The sequence below is a fragment of the Ochotona curzoniae genome, unplaced genomic scaffold, assembly GCF_017591425.1.
Source record: "Ochotona curzoniae isolate NIBS_2020 unplaced genomic scaffold, NIBS_Ocur_1.0 contig_78, whole genome shotgun sequence".
NCBI lineage: Eukaryota > Metazoa > Chordata > Mammalia > Lagomorpha > Ochotonidae > Ochotona > Ochotona curzoniae.
In genome coordinates, this window is record NW_024466559.1 from 148,820 (window position 1) to 163,466 (window position 14,647).

Consider the following 14,647-nt stretch of genomic DNA (forward strand, 5'->3'; position numbering starts at 1 on the left):
GCTCACTCCCTCCTGGCAGGGAAGAGGCCTGAGCATGATTTTGGAATGCAAGATAAAGAAAAATGGAATTGATTTTGAACTAGACCAAAACAGAAACTAAAAATAAACCCATAAATCAGTCAACAGCACAAAAATTACTGCTGACTTTTAATCCACATCTAGCCATAGTGCCATGTGTGGGCCACCCAAATTTTCAGAGCTTATTTCCTTTAGACATTCTTACATAGAACAGATCAACAAGACTTACCATCCTGAGCACACAGATGACTCTTTCCCTTGTTTTTCTTGCAACTTGCTCATGAATAAACCACAGTGGCACAAGTAGTCTGATGCGGGTACATTATTTAGGCAGGAGAGGAAAGCAGGAATTGGGGGAAAAAAAATTGGTACAGCTACTCTTGCATCTGAAGAGGAATACTGAAATGGGGATGAAAACAAAACATAGCTAACACACACACACACTCATAGACTCTGCTGCTGAGTTGATGTCTCAGGACAAGAGCTGATCTGCCATTTGCCATCGCTCTGTTTGCACTAGACCCAGCAGGTTGGGCTTTTAAACTGTAAGTTTCACCTAACTGTCCCATCAGGAGGGGAAAACTGTCTCCCTAGAGATTTGTGAATTCCAAGGTCTGCATGGTGTGGCTGAGTTTTCACTGAAGGGGACTGCTAAGCAAATGATTAGGAAGGGCTGTTAGGAGGGGTTGGTGCTAAGATGGAAGAATAACAGGAAAGGCAGGGAAAATGCACATGGTGATGCCTGGATGTTCCAGTTGGAATACAAGAAGAGCTGGGCATGGACAGAACTAAGGTTGGATAGTGGTAGGGATTGTCATTAGTCAAAGGGAGGAAAAAAGTGGGACAGAAAACTGTTAGATGTGGATCATACTGGAGACCAGCTTCAGGACAGACGAAGTGAGAATAGGGGGGACAGGGATTTATAGGAAAATAGCGGAGGGGTGTTAGAATGACGGGTGTGGTAAAGATGGAAGATTAGGAGGGTGAGGTTGGCATGCAGGAGCAGAAAGAGCATGAGAGCAGGGTGGAATATGAGGATGAAGCTGGTGTGAGTATGCCAAAGCAGCAGGACACTGGGGTGAGGTGTCAGAAGGGCAAGGCTGGGGCAGAGGACTGAAAGGAGGGTAAGGAGGGGGCAGAGACCAGAAAACTTGAGACAGCTTTTTTGTCATTTTCTTTTTGAAAAGCGCTCTGCTAGTTGTTCATCTTATAAAAATGGAAACTAGTAGCTGTAGCTACTGTACAGCCCTTATGTCACACTCGACCACCATTGTTCCATGACATCATGTCCATTATGAAACGCAGGTGTCCATCACCTATGCTGCAGTGTGAAGGCCCCACCCACCAGGGATATGTCCCCATGATGTAGGTTGAAGTGTGATAATAGGACATAGAGCTAGAGAAGGAATGGCTGTAATTACATCTTCTGTTCCTATGGTAACATAATTTGACCCTTACTAGGTAAAGAGTAACAAGAGGGTATGCGGGGGTAGAATCCTAGGAGAGAGGTTTTGATGTGGGACCCAGAAGTATCATTAGAAGTCAGGGTTATCAAAAGCACAACCCCTATCCTTGGTGCTAGATCAAGATAGTGAGAGTCAGGGAAGTTTAATTTATTGATAGATGAGGGCAATAAAATCAACCTTTAGCACTGCTTTTCTGATTAGTGATGATGGTCTGTTGCTTTTTTTAAAGATTTATTTATTTTTATTGGAAGGGCAGATATTAAGAGAGGAGAGATGGAAAAAGATCTTCCATTCACTGATTTACTCCCCAAGTGGTTGCAATGGCCAGAGCTGAGCTGATCTGAAGCCAGAAGCCAGGCAACTCCTCTAGGTTTCCCACATGGGTACACGGTCTCAAAGTTTGGGCCATCCTCTGTTGCCATCCCAGGCCATAAGCAGGGAGCTGGATGGGAAGTGGAGCAGCTGGAACACAAGCTGGCACCCATATGGGATCCCAGTAGTTGTAAGGCAAGGATTTAGCCTCTAGGCCACTCACGCTGGGCCAGGTCTGGGTTTTTAATAAGGCTATAAGGGGATTGGGATGTGAAGTCAGGTGTAAAAGCCCATTGCCTGATAACAGCATATCCCAGATGTTAGTACAATTCCCCGAGAAACTGGCTTTGTGGCTTGACTTCATCATGAAGAGGGGATAGGCAGAATGCTCTGCAAAACTAAGTAACTATGAAAAGCGATGAAAGAATCAAAGATTTGTATTGAAATTCCAGTGTTCCATTAACATGATGAAGTCCTTTCAGCCTAGGGCCCATGCTTGCTGAGCCCTTAGGTATCAACCACTTTTTTCATTCTGCTAAAATAAATGCAACTTCTGGTCTTGCTAGCCAAGAAGGACAAAATTACTCTGCAACTTCCACTAACTTTCAAAGCCACTTTCTAGAATTCACCAGCAAGCTTTCTTTTTTGCTTGAATAGACATTTTAGCCAGTCAGGAGCTTAGTAGTTTGTTCATCAGAATATGAAAGACAAGAATGTTTGGATTAGTTTTAAGATTTTAAGTTCCACTGTATAAGTTGCTGCATTTCCAAAATCATTTTCACATCATATGTATCACTGCATGAATCTAAAGTAATCAATGGAGAGACTGTATATCCATTTCATCAGCAGAGTCAGAGAAACAGAGAAGGGGAGAAATAATTTTAGTTGTACTTGGTTGAAAAAGAGGGACAAATAAGATGGAATACAGAATGGTTGTGTGGCCTGAAAAGCAACTTCATCCCCTTCCTGTGATCCCAACCATCGTGTCCTTTGAAGGGCTTCAGGACAGATCTCAACTTCTTTTACCTTACCCCTTGAATTCTGCAGCCGCTTGGTCTGCTGCCTGACTTCTACCTGCATCCTGTAGTAATTTTTAAGTATTTAAATATTTAAATATTTTTATTTGAAAGAGTAACACAGAAGGAGGGAAAGACATAGATCAAGGTAAATCTGCCTGCTCAAGAAGCTGCAAACAGCAAGGACAAACAACCCAAAAGCCAGAAAATTTAGCCAAGTTTCCCTCACGGGTGGCAGGGGCCAAAGCACTTAGGCCAGCCTCTGCTGCTTTCCCTGGCACATCAGACAGGATTGGCAAAGGAAGCAGAACTGTTGAGACTTGAACCAACACTCCAGTATGGGGTACTGGTGTTGCAGGCACAGATTAAACCATGTTGTATCACAACACCAATCCCATTATACAAATCAAATACTTCTTTGCTAAAATTTTTTTAATGTGCTATTTCTGATGTTACAATAAATGTGTTATTTTATAAATGAACATGTTTATATTAATATAAAATGTCAGTATAATACGTAAAATGTTTGTAAATTATTTTCAGACTACTTTTTGCCAAGTATTATATCCTAAAACTCTTGAAAATTCTTCAGGATTTTCTGTACACAGGATATTATCATCTCCCTTTGTATTTTCATTACCAAAAGTCTGGTCCTTGTCGATGATATTGAAAGAGAATAAATCGCTTCTCGGCCTTTTGGCTAAGATCAAGTGAAAGAGAATAATCGGGATAAGGTTGATTTGAGAATAAAGGAATGAGGAAATTTAATCCATTGAGGGATAAGCAGAGTTGTGGTAGACTTTCTGTGTAAAGGGGGTGCTTCTGAGGAATGAAAGAGATTGGGCTGCTACAGGCAAGGCTAATAGCAAAATCAGGAGCAGGGAATCCCAGATTGTGTGCTATTCTGTAGGACTAGAGTTGATATCAGAGTCCAGAGTATCTTAGTGGGCTGGAAGATACAGAGCAGATACGTGGAGGAGTTAGAAAGTAAGCAAGCTTCAGAAATTGGCATAAGCAAAAAGAGAGGTAGAGATGAGAGAGAGAGAGAGTGTGTGTGAAAGGGAGACAGCATGAATTCAAAATCTTTCCACCAGGTCAGCACATTTTGTATAAAATCCAAACAGGATTTCAGTGACTATTTGTTCTTATTCCCTTTCCATCCCATCAGAGCCAGGAAAGCAATGGAGGTGGATTGTCTTCTTCCCCATGTGCTCCATGGAAGTGAAACATTGCTGGTCTCATGATCTCACTTCAAGGAACACACGCACTTGTGGTGTCAGCCAAGCACACCTCTGTCCTCTTCCTAGGCAGCCCTGGCAGTGCCGCTGTGTGGCTGCACACTGGCTTCAGATTCCATGGTGTTCTAATGACTTTGAAAATTGCTTGTACTCAGCACCAACCACAGCTAAGATGCAAAGTGGGCGTTTCCCTGAGAAGCAAATGATGCTGGCTTGGCAGCAACACTTGTTGAATGCTTCTTAATACACACTGGCAGTTTACATCTGATTTGAGTGAGATAGATAAGCTCAGACAGGAAGCAGCTTCCATCCATTTCACTTTGCATGCAATGGCCTTGCACATTCATCATCTGCCTCCACTGCCTCCTCAATTCAGTCAGTCAGAGTCTCCAGCTCATCTGTGGATCTCTGCATCAGCACTTGACTAGCTGCGTACCGACTCTTGCTCCATGCTCTCCCACCACTTGCCCGCACCTCCTCAGCGTTACTTTGAGGACACCGAGAGACGTATTCAGAGAGAGAGTATTCAGAGAGAGAGCTTCCATCCACTGGCTCACTCCCCAGATGGCTGCAATTGCTGGAGCTGGACTGGCTCAAAGATTAAGCCTAGAGTTCTTCCTGGGTCTCCCACATGCACTGAGGGGTGCCAGGACTTGTGCCCTCCTTCACAGCTTTCCCAGACCATACCAGGGAGCTGGATGGGGAATGGAACAGCCGTAACTAGAATCAGCAGATGGAGGAGAAGCCTCCAGGAGGCGATCATGTTTGACTTGGGTAGGAGCAGGGCAGACCTAGAAAGAGGAGATGTGTGAGAGAAACCGTTATCACCCCTGGCACAAAGAACTAAAACAGAGATTAAGGAACCTTCACAAAGTCTCATAGCCCCTCAGTGCCCAGCCTGGAATTTGACCCTTCTGCAGTGTAACCAGTAATTCACTTCTCAATCCAATGCTGACAGTATGGGAAAGCTGGTCCAGGTCTATAGCCCTGCCTGAATGGAGAGTAGTCAGGCCCAGTAGCCACATGGACAGGGATTAGGCAGGGGGGCAGGAGTTCAGCAGGGGATTAGGGGTCCAGAAGGGCCCATATTTTTTGCCCTGCCTGTGGTGGTATTAGGGCCTGAGAGTCCCAGGGGTGGGAATCCAGCAGGGCCCATATCACATGGCTCACGTCTTTTGCACCACCTGGGTGGTGATTGTTGGCCCCAGGAACACCAGAGCTGGATGGTGCAGCAGGGATGAGTTATATGGCTTGGGTCTTTGCCATGACAGGGTGTGTTAGTCAAGTAAAGGGGCTTCAGGTTTAAGGGTTCTGGCAAGGCCCAGGTCACATGTCCCAGATCTTTTGGTGGTGGTCAGGCCTGGGAGCCCTGGGGTTGGGGTATCTGGCAGGTCCCGGGTCACATGGCCCAGGTCTTTTGCCCTGCCTGGATGGTGGTAGTCAGGACAGGAGCCCCAGGGGCTGTGGTCACAAAGCCAAAATATTTTGCACTGCCTGGGTGGTAGTAGTAAGCCCCAGAAGACCCAGGGCTTTGGGAGTCCAATAGGACCTAGGTCACATGGCCTGAGTCTTTTGTCCCACCTTAGGTGGTATTAGGGCCCCAGGAGCACCAGAGCTGGTGGATCCAACAGGGATGGTGATATGAATTGGGCCTTTTGCCATGACTGTGTGTTGTTAGGTGGTCCAGTAGGGCCCAGGTCACATGTTTCAGGCCTTTTGCCTGGAAGGTGGTAGTCTGGCCTGGGAACACCAGGGATAGGGTCTCTGGCAGATCCAGGGTCACATGGCCCCCCGGATCTTCTGCCCTGCCTGTGTGGTGATAGTCAGGTGCAATGGCTCCAGGGGCGGGAAGCCCGGCAAGGCTCCATCACATGGCCTGGGTCTTTGCCCCACCTGGGAGATGGTAGTCAGACCCAAGAACTCTGGGGAATAGCAGCCTGGTAGGGTCCAGGTCCTGTGCCTGGGTCTTTGCCCAGACTAGGTAGTTATTGTCAGGCCAGGATCACCAGAGTCAGGGGTCTGGCATTGCCCGGATCACATGGCCCATGTCTTTTGTCTTGCCTGGGTGGTGGTAGTCGGGTCCAGGAGCACCAGGGGCAGGGGGAGAGGAGAGTGTCCGGGTTGGCCAGTGTGCCAGTTGTGCCACCTGGCTTTGCATTTGTAGGACTTTGGAGTCTGGCCTTGCAGCAGATCTGGGGGATGGCACAGGTGGAAGCATGTGGGAACCTGAGGGCTCAAGTCTAGGATTGGTGGGCTGACTGTAATTCTACAATTCTGTGTCAGAATTGGTCCTCTTCACTGGAAAAAAACAGCACCTAGAGAATATGACAGCCCATTGGGGCCTACAGAGAGCATCTAGTACCATAGCAAAGAAAGAAGGGAAGAACAAATTGGGCAAGTATCTCAACCAAGCAATGACAGCAAATGTCCAGACAAATGGACCTTGGAATGAGTTCCTCAAACTCGAATGATGAGATTGACAGCATTTCAGAACTATCAAAACCACTTAAGCAACCTCATAACAGTTTCACTCCCTTACAGCTTCACAAAGAAAGAGTAAACAGGTATTGACACACTGCACTCATCTAAAATGTATATACTGGCAGTCTTTCCTTTGCAAGTAGTGCAGAAAAGAATGACAGGCCAGAAGCTTGTCATGAAGGGATGGATCAAATTCATTTGTCATTCACTATAATAAGTATGAACTAATAGAAAGTAAAATTATGTATAATGGAGCAGAGCAACACACACACAAACACACACACACATACACACACACACAAATAGCAACAAAAACCACTGGAAGAGTTTTTGAGATAAGAACTCATGTGAAATTGTATGCACTTGATGTAGGTGCTCTGAGACAATGGGAAACAGTCTTCCAGGCCATGTAGCTTAGTAAAGATCAAGGAAATAGAAAAGCATAGCAAAGTTCCTAAACTGGTAATCTTGATGTAAACACATCTCAGATTACATAAATCTTTAATGAGCGAAGTACACAGAGAGGAGGAGCACAGACTTGACAGTGTTTGCGTTCTTACAAAATTAAGACCTCCATATCAGAAGGAGTTGAGGCTTTCTGTGGGCAACGTAGAAGGACTACACATCTCTCACCAACAGCCCTGATAAAAGTCATCTTGGAAATGGCAGACATTTTCATTTTAGTGTCAAACGGACAGAAATTATAATTTTAAAATGATGAGGTGCCCTTGGTGTAGTTTAATCACCTCCTTCTCTTCCTTGCTACTTCTATGAGGAATTTTATTACCAACCCACTTTTATGTCCCCATAGTAGGCATTGTTTTAGTCACACCTTATCTATTTAGACTTGTGTTATCACTTTACCCACTGCTGCAGTATGAGATATGTATATCACCCATGAAGAATTTAAAGCATTACGCAAATCCAAGGAGCTGTTTCAGTGTCTTAGAAGCATTCTATCAAACCGTCAATTAGCTTTAACATCTATCTGTTTACCCCTGGCCTGCCACTAGGCCCATCCTCACTGACCCAGCCTTGCTTTTTGCACTTCTTTTTAAGAAACACCCAGACTGTGCTCACTGAACAGGATCAAAGTATGCGATAGAGGCTGCTATCCTTCGCATCTACCCTCTAACCTTGTTTACATTCTTCTGATTTGGCACTAGTGGTAACAATCATGTTTTTGGCAATGATCTGTATGTCCCCACCTCCCCTCTTCTGGCCCCAATTTGTCTCCCATTGCTTGTCCTCAGCTGTCTTCCCAGGAGAATTCCCCCTCTTGTGTCTCACCCTCCACACTAATGAAATGGATATATCAGCTCTGATTACCTTGTGTTCATGCAGATATGTGGTGTGAAGGGGGGGTTAGAAAATAAATACATTAATAACAGAACTGATCTCTCCCCCGCACCACCACCACCATTTTCAAACACACCAGAACTCAGTCTTAGGTTCCAACCTCCTAATGGTATCCATGACCTTTGCTCGCTCCACCTATCAGTATATAGGCAAAACTGCATTTTGCCCCCAAGGACAAGAACTATTAGTATAGGTCCATGCATGTGCATAGTTCCCATAGTTACTCTTGAATCTGTACCACAGAACCATTGCCCTGATGGGTGTGGCCTACTTACTGCCAAGAAGGGCGGGGCATATACACGTCATAATGATCATTGTGTCATAAGGTAACACAGGGTATGAAAGCAGCAGTAAGCTCAAGCACAGGGCAATCACGAGACTTGACTATTGGCAGATCTCCAAAATGCCAGATAAGCTCAATATCCCTTTGGCTTCCCAGCACCACCCTGCCTCTTCCTCTCTCACTTCAAGCCAACCTCACCCTCCTGATCCTAAACCCCAACCTCAGCCCTCTGAAGCTCTACCCCAACCTCAGCCTTCTGAACCTCTACCCCAGCCTGACCCTCCGGTTGCCGCATCTGAGTCTGTTCCTCCTGCTCTACCATACCAGCCTTCCCCTCGTCATGGCCCTCCAACCCAGTGTCATTTTCCTTCTGTCCCTGCGCACTCACCACAAACTGCCCACGCTTCCTCTGTGACTCACCTTCTTTCTCATGCCCAGTCCTGCTTTCGTCATTTTCCACCCCACTATTACTGTCCTCCTGGTCCTGTGTTTGAGTCCTTCCCTCTGTCGTCTACTCCATACCTACCTCACTGTGCCCCTGGCCCTCCACCCCAGCCTGACCTGACAGGTGCAACTTCACTTCAGCCCCACTCTGCCATTCGTTCCCAGAAATCTTACCCTAATTGTTCTTCTCTCCAGCCACGTCCGTCTTCACATCTTAAAGATAATTCTTGCCCACCTCCTGCTCCCAAACAAACATTTCACCCTCATCCTTGTCCTCAAAGCCAGGCTTTCCCTCCTGCTAGTCCCAAACACAAACCCTCTCCTGCTCCTCCTAAAACCAAACCCCAACCTCCTCCTGGTCCCAAAAACAAACCCTGTCCTAGTCCCAACCCTCCACTCCAACTGGATTTTCCTTGCGGCCATGAATACCGAGAGCGCCTTCTAGCTTTCCTTGCACAAAAGCCTTACCTCATTACCAAACCTTCCTGTCAAAGACATTTCTTATCTATTCTACGAAAACTTAATGGTCGCGCCCCCTCTTCACGGGGTCATCTTTCTATTGACCCTTTATATCTGCATCATCCTCCTCCTGTCATTCTACCCCAATCTCATACTCCTCCTCCTTATCCCCCAACATCTCAATCTCTCTCAGGTCCTTTAGCAACAGATTGCCCTACTCCTGTTCCTCTGTTCCAGCCTGACCCTCCTCCTCCTGCTGCTGTGTCCCAGCCTCAGCCGCCTCCTGCTCCTCCTCCTCAGCCTCACACTGCTGTTCAGTCTCCTTTCCATGGCCCTGTTCTTCCATCTAAGCCTCCTGCTTCTCTCTCCCAGCCTCACCGTCCTCTTGCCCCTGTGTCCCAGCCTCACCCTCCTCCTGCTCCTCCTCCTCAGCCTCATGCTCCTTTTCGCTCACATCCTTTTCGTTGTCGTCCTTTCCATGGCCCTGTTCTTCCTTCTAAGCCTCCTGCTCTTCTTCCAAAGCCTGAATCTGTTCCTGCTGCTGTGTCCCAGCCCCACCCTCTTCCTGCTCCTGTGTCCCAGCCTCATCCTCCTCCTGCTCCTAAACCTCCTGCTCGATGTCACTCTCATTGCCGTTCTTTCCATGGCCCTGTTCTTCCTTCTAAGCCTCCTGCTCCTCTTCCAAAGCCTGAATCTGTTCCTGCTGCTGTGTCCCGGCCTCACCCTCCTCCTGCTCCAGTGTCCCAGCCTCACCCTCCTCCTGCTCCTAAACCTCCTGCTCGATGTCACTCTCATTGCCGTTCTTTCCATGGCCCTGTTCTTCCTTCTAAGCCTCCTGCTCCTCTTCCAAAGCCTGAACCTGTTCCTGTTGCTGTGTCCCAGCCTCACCCTCCTCCTGCTCCTGTGTCCCAGCCTCACCCTCCTCCTGCTCCTGTGTCCCAGCCTCACCCTCCTCCTGCTGCTGTGTCCCAGCCTCACCCTCCTCCTGCTCCTCCTCCTAAACCTCATGCTCGGTTTCACTCTCATTGCCGTCCTTTCCATGGCCCTGTTCTTCCTTCTAAACCTCCTGCTCCTCTGGCCCAGACTCAGCCCAAAACTCATCCTTCTCCTGCATCTCTGTTGAAGCCTCATCCTCCTTATAGTCCTGCTCCTAAGCATCCTCCTCTTTTTCGTTCTCTTCGCCGTTCTTCTACCCATTCTGTTCCTCAGCCTCACCCTCCTCCTGGTGTTCCACCCCAGACTCATCCTCCTCCTGCTCCTGTGTCCCAGCCTCACCCTCCTCCTGCTCCTGTGTCCCATCCTCATCCTTCTGCTCCTGTGTCCCAGCCTCATCCTTCTGCTCCTGTGTCCCAACCTCATCCTCCTCCAGCTCCTGTGTCCCAGCCTCATCCTCCTCCTGCTCATGTGTCCCAGTCTCACCCTCCTCCTGCTCATGTGTCCCAGCCTCATCCTCCTCTTGCTTCTCTTTCCCAGCCTCATCCTCCCCGTGTACCTTTTTCCCAGCCTGACCCACCTCCTGCTCCTCCTCCTAAGCCTCACACTCCTTTTCTCACTCGTTGCCCTTTCCATGGTCCTGTTCTTCCGTCTAAGCCTGTTGTACCTCTGTCCCGGCCTTGGCATCCTCCTGTATCCCAGCCTGACCCTCCTTCTCCTGTATCTCTGTCCCAGCCGAACCCACCTCCTGCTCCTCCAAACCTCACCCAAGTCTTTCCTGACTCATTGGATTATAGCCCACCTTCTTCCCCAAATTAACCTCTTTTACATGTCTACCCCATTTTTTTTTCCTCCCCTGACAAAGGAAGCCGTTTTATACTACCTAGCCTTAATTCACCCAGACCCAGTTCTTCCTCTGCCCCTACCAGGCCACCTGCTCACTGCCCTATTGTCCTACCCTTTCTTATTCTGTCTCTATCATGTATCCAACTGCTCCTAACAGCACTATTTGTCTTCTATACTCCCAACCACCCCCACTCATCTATAATCCAATTACCCGCTCCACACTTCGTGGTTCATAAATAGAATCAGGAATGGAAGTTTCTCTTCTACTGGGATATTTCTGATGAACTCACAGTTAAAACAGCTGCATTCCCAAACCTGATGGTGCGTATAGGGAACGTGGGATGATAGGAAGCACTCCTAAGTACTTGGTTCATTCCAGATCCCCTTTCTGTGAGCAAATTCTGGTGATGTTTCCACTGTCTGTATATTGCCTTTGCCCCCATCTCGTTCACACTCTTCATCTACAAGAGTATCTTTAACAGTTTTCTTTGCTCCAGATAGGTTCTCCCCCCTGCCTGATCAGTGTGCCTGTGTTAGAGTCTACCCTAAAATGGAATTGTGACAAAGCACGTTGTAACCAGTGATGGAGAAAATGAGGAAGTAGAATCATGTCCTTTGTTTTCAAGGAGGGTAAGTCTTGTTGATCTGCTCTGGGTTAAAATAAGTGAAAAAAGTGATGAATCCTGGGCACACACCAAATATGAGGACCCCACTGTACATGGGGATGTACATGGTTCTAATTTGGTGTTTTGTGTTTTCTTGTGTTGGTTGTAGCTGATATAATTTTGGTATGCTCAAACCCTATTTTCCTTTAAATCTCAGATATATAAAGTGTAGTACAGGGTTCACAGTCTACTTTCCAACCATCCCAAAAACATACATTGTTGAAAACAGCATTGCAAACTATTGAGCATTGCCCACAGCACTATGACCCCTAATAATAATTTCAATCTCCTTGGAATTTCAGAAAACTGTGGCAGGTGTGGAACGAAGAGAACAAATCACTGCTTAGCTGCTGAATGGTGTCGTTGTCTCCCATGATTCAAATACACACCCATAGGTTACAGCCCACCAGTGATGTGTGGTTCAAATGTGTGCAGAGACAAGACAGGTGAGAACAACTCTGGACAGTCCTGATACCTCCAGCCCCTAAGTCACTCCTTAGCTTCATTTTGCAGGGAAAATAATGCAGCCTTCTTTTAGAGACTATAAAACTCATGTCCCGAGGCATGGCCCGGCATGGTGGTCCCAATAGCTAAAGTCTTTGCCTTGCATGCACCACGGTCCTCCATATGGGTGCCACTTTGCGCCCCAGCTGCACCACTTCCCTTCCATCTCCCTGTCAATCCCTAGTAAAGCAGTCAAGGATGGCCCAAAGCCTTGGGGCCCTGCACCCTCGTGGGAGACCTGGAAGAAGCTCCTGACTCCTGACTTTGGATAGGCTTAGCTCCAGTCATTGTGACTGCTTGGGGAGTGAACCAGTGGATGAGTTGTTCTTGGTGACCACCTATAATACAAACATATAACTCTGACTGAATTACCAACCTGCTGTCTGATGTAATAGTTGTGAAGAGTTGAGCTTTTTTTTGGCATCTTTGTCTCAGAACTCACAGATCCCACAGTTGCAAGGCTGCACTTGCTCTTGCAGTTGCACCTGCAGTTGCAACTTGCACTTGCAACTGCAATTCCACAAGTGTTGATTCCATTGGATACACAATATTTAAAGATAAAGTTATCTTTGGAAGGATTTGGAGGACATATCTACTGACTAGCAAATTTTCCCTCAGGGCTTCCAATGGCAAAACCGTTTTCTTCTTATGTTTGTCTCCATAAATGGCCACAGATGAGTCAGTGCTGATGTTACAGTGCGGATTCTATTCCCCTGAATTCAGAAAGTGAATTCCCTTACTGAAAGATAATCAGCCCCTCTCCACACTTAATTCCAAGGTCGTTAAAAGGATCATTTAGGATTGTACAATATCATGGGAGTTGGTGAATAGATATTCTAAAACTTGGGCCCGGCGCGGTGGCGCAAGTGGTTAAAGGTCCTCGCCTTGCACGTCCGGGATCCCATATGGGCGCCGGTTCTAATCCCGGCAGCCCCGCTTCCCTTCCAGCTCCCTGCCTGTGGCCTGGGAAAGCAGTCGAGGACAGCCCAAAGCTTTGGGACCCTGCACCCGCGTGGGAGACCCGGAAGAGGCTCCTGGCTTCGGATCGGCATAGTATCGGGCCGTTGCGCTCACTTGGGGAGCGAATCATCGGATGGAAGATCTTCCTCTCTGTCTCTCCTCTCTGTATATCCGCCTTTCCAATAAAAAAAAATAATAAAAATAAATCTTTAAAAAAAAAAAGATATTCTAAAACTTGAGAATCTCATCCAAGCTTCTGGTCATCACACAACTAGTTTGGAGCTTCATGATTACATGGTTCCTTTTGGCAGGAACATCATAATATATAATTAGTAGTGCTAGATTCATATTGAGATCCTGAATTGTGGAAGTTTTATCATGAGATGGTATAAACACATTGATCTCCGAATCACTCCTGCAGACATTTAGCACAGAGCAGTGAACATCACTATTCCATGATTCACCAGTTTAGAAAATTCCCAGAAAATGGAAATGTTGGCGGGCTAAAAGATAGAAACCAACACTCCCCAAATGGCCAGTGCTGAACCAATCCAAAGCCAGGTCTTCCAGGTTTCCTACGTGAGCCACTCTCCACTGTCTTCCAAGGCTGTAAACAAGGAGCTGAATTAGAAGCAGAGCAGCAGGGACATGAACTAATACTCTTATAGGATGCTGGTGCTTGCAGGTGGAGGGTTAGCCAATTGAGCCACCACACTGACCCCTCGAATTTTTAGATGGTGATTTCCGTTGTGAACTTTTAGGTGTTGGCTGCTTACATTTCTCACATTGCTTTCACAAAAGTTCAACATGTGTAGCAGGTGGTTTGTATACTTGGTCTCCTTTATACATTGAGTGCTCATTTTTAGCTTTTCTAAGGCATAGTTAGAGTATCCTTTATGATTAGCTTAGCCCTATTGCTAAGGTTTTAACTTTAGAGGGACTCAATTACTTGTTTATAAAGTGATTATCCACATTACAGAAATAAAGAGCAGCTGGCAGCCAAACTCTGCACGAATATAAAGAAATATAGCAGTAGATATTATGTGCATGATACAGGCAGAGGGTTTGAACTCCGGATATTTGTTGTAAAATATGAGAAATTACTGACTTCTCTCAAACTCTTTTGCAGGATATGATTGGTCCTCCAGTCTCTGCCACGTAACACCAAGCCCTTTTTCTGATGACATCCAGACATGTCAATCTGGAGAAGGTGAGCTCAGTGCTACAAGGGGGCATGTCGTGAAATGGGACCCTCAGAGGTAGAACATGGGGTAGAGATGAGACAAAATGAAACAAGACTGCAGTCTAGAAAGCCTAAATGGATTTTGAAAGATTACATACGATCTCATATAAACCTTGAGAAGATGTTCTCAGACAACAAGGGCAGAGAAGACCAGGACAGGGAATGTGAGCTAAAGCAAGGAATTCAGAAGTAAAAAACTCAGAAATGTCCACATAACTGCCATATTCAGCACTGAGTCCTCAACGTAAACAGTCCTGAAACTCTAGTCCTTAATGGATGAATGAGACAGGGTGGGAGGAACGTGGGCCTTGTCAACAGCATGTAGAAGCTTACTAAAGCAAGAAGAGGGTCATCTTTCTTTTCCAGGTCTGTTCCTTTTGCTTTTAAAGTAAAGCATACAATTAAAAGATATAGTGACGT

The 14,647-nt window shown here is 46.6% G+C and overlaps 1 pseudogene; it reads right to left on the reverse strand.

Annotated features, from left to right (window-relative positions):
* Window positions 1–9,359: 9,359 nt before the first annotated feature.
* On the reverse strand, window positions 9,360–14,220 carry LOC121164467 (annotated as a pseudogene).
* Between the last annotated feature and the right edge of the window lie 427 nt (window positions 14,221–14,647).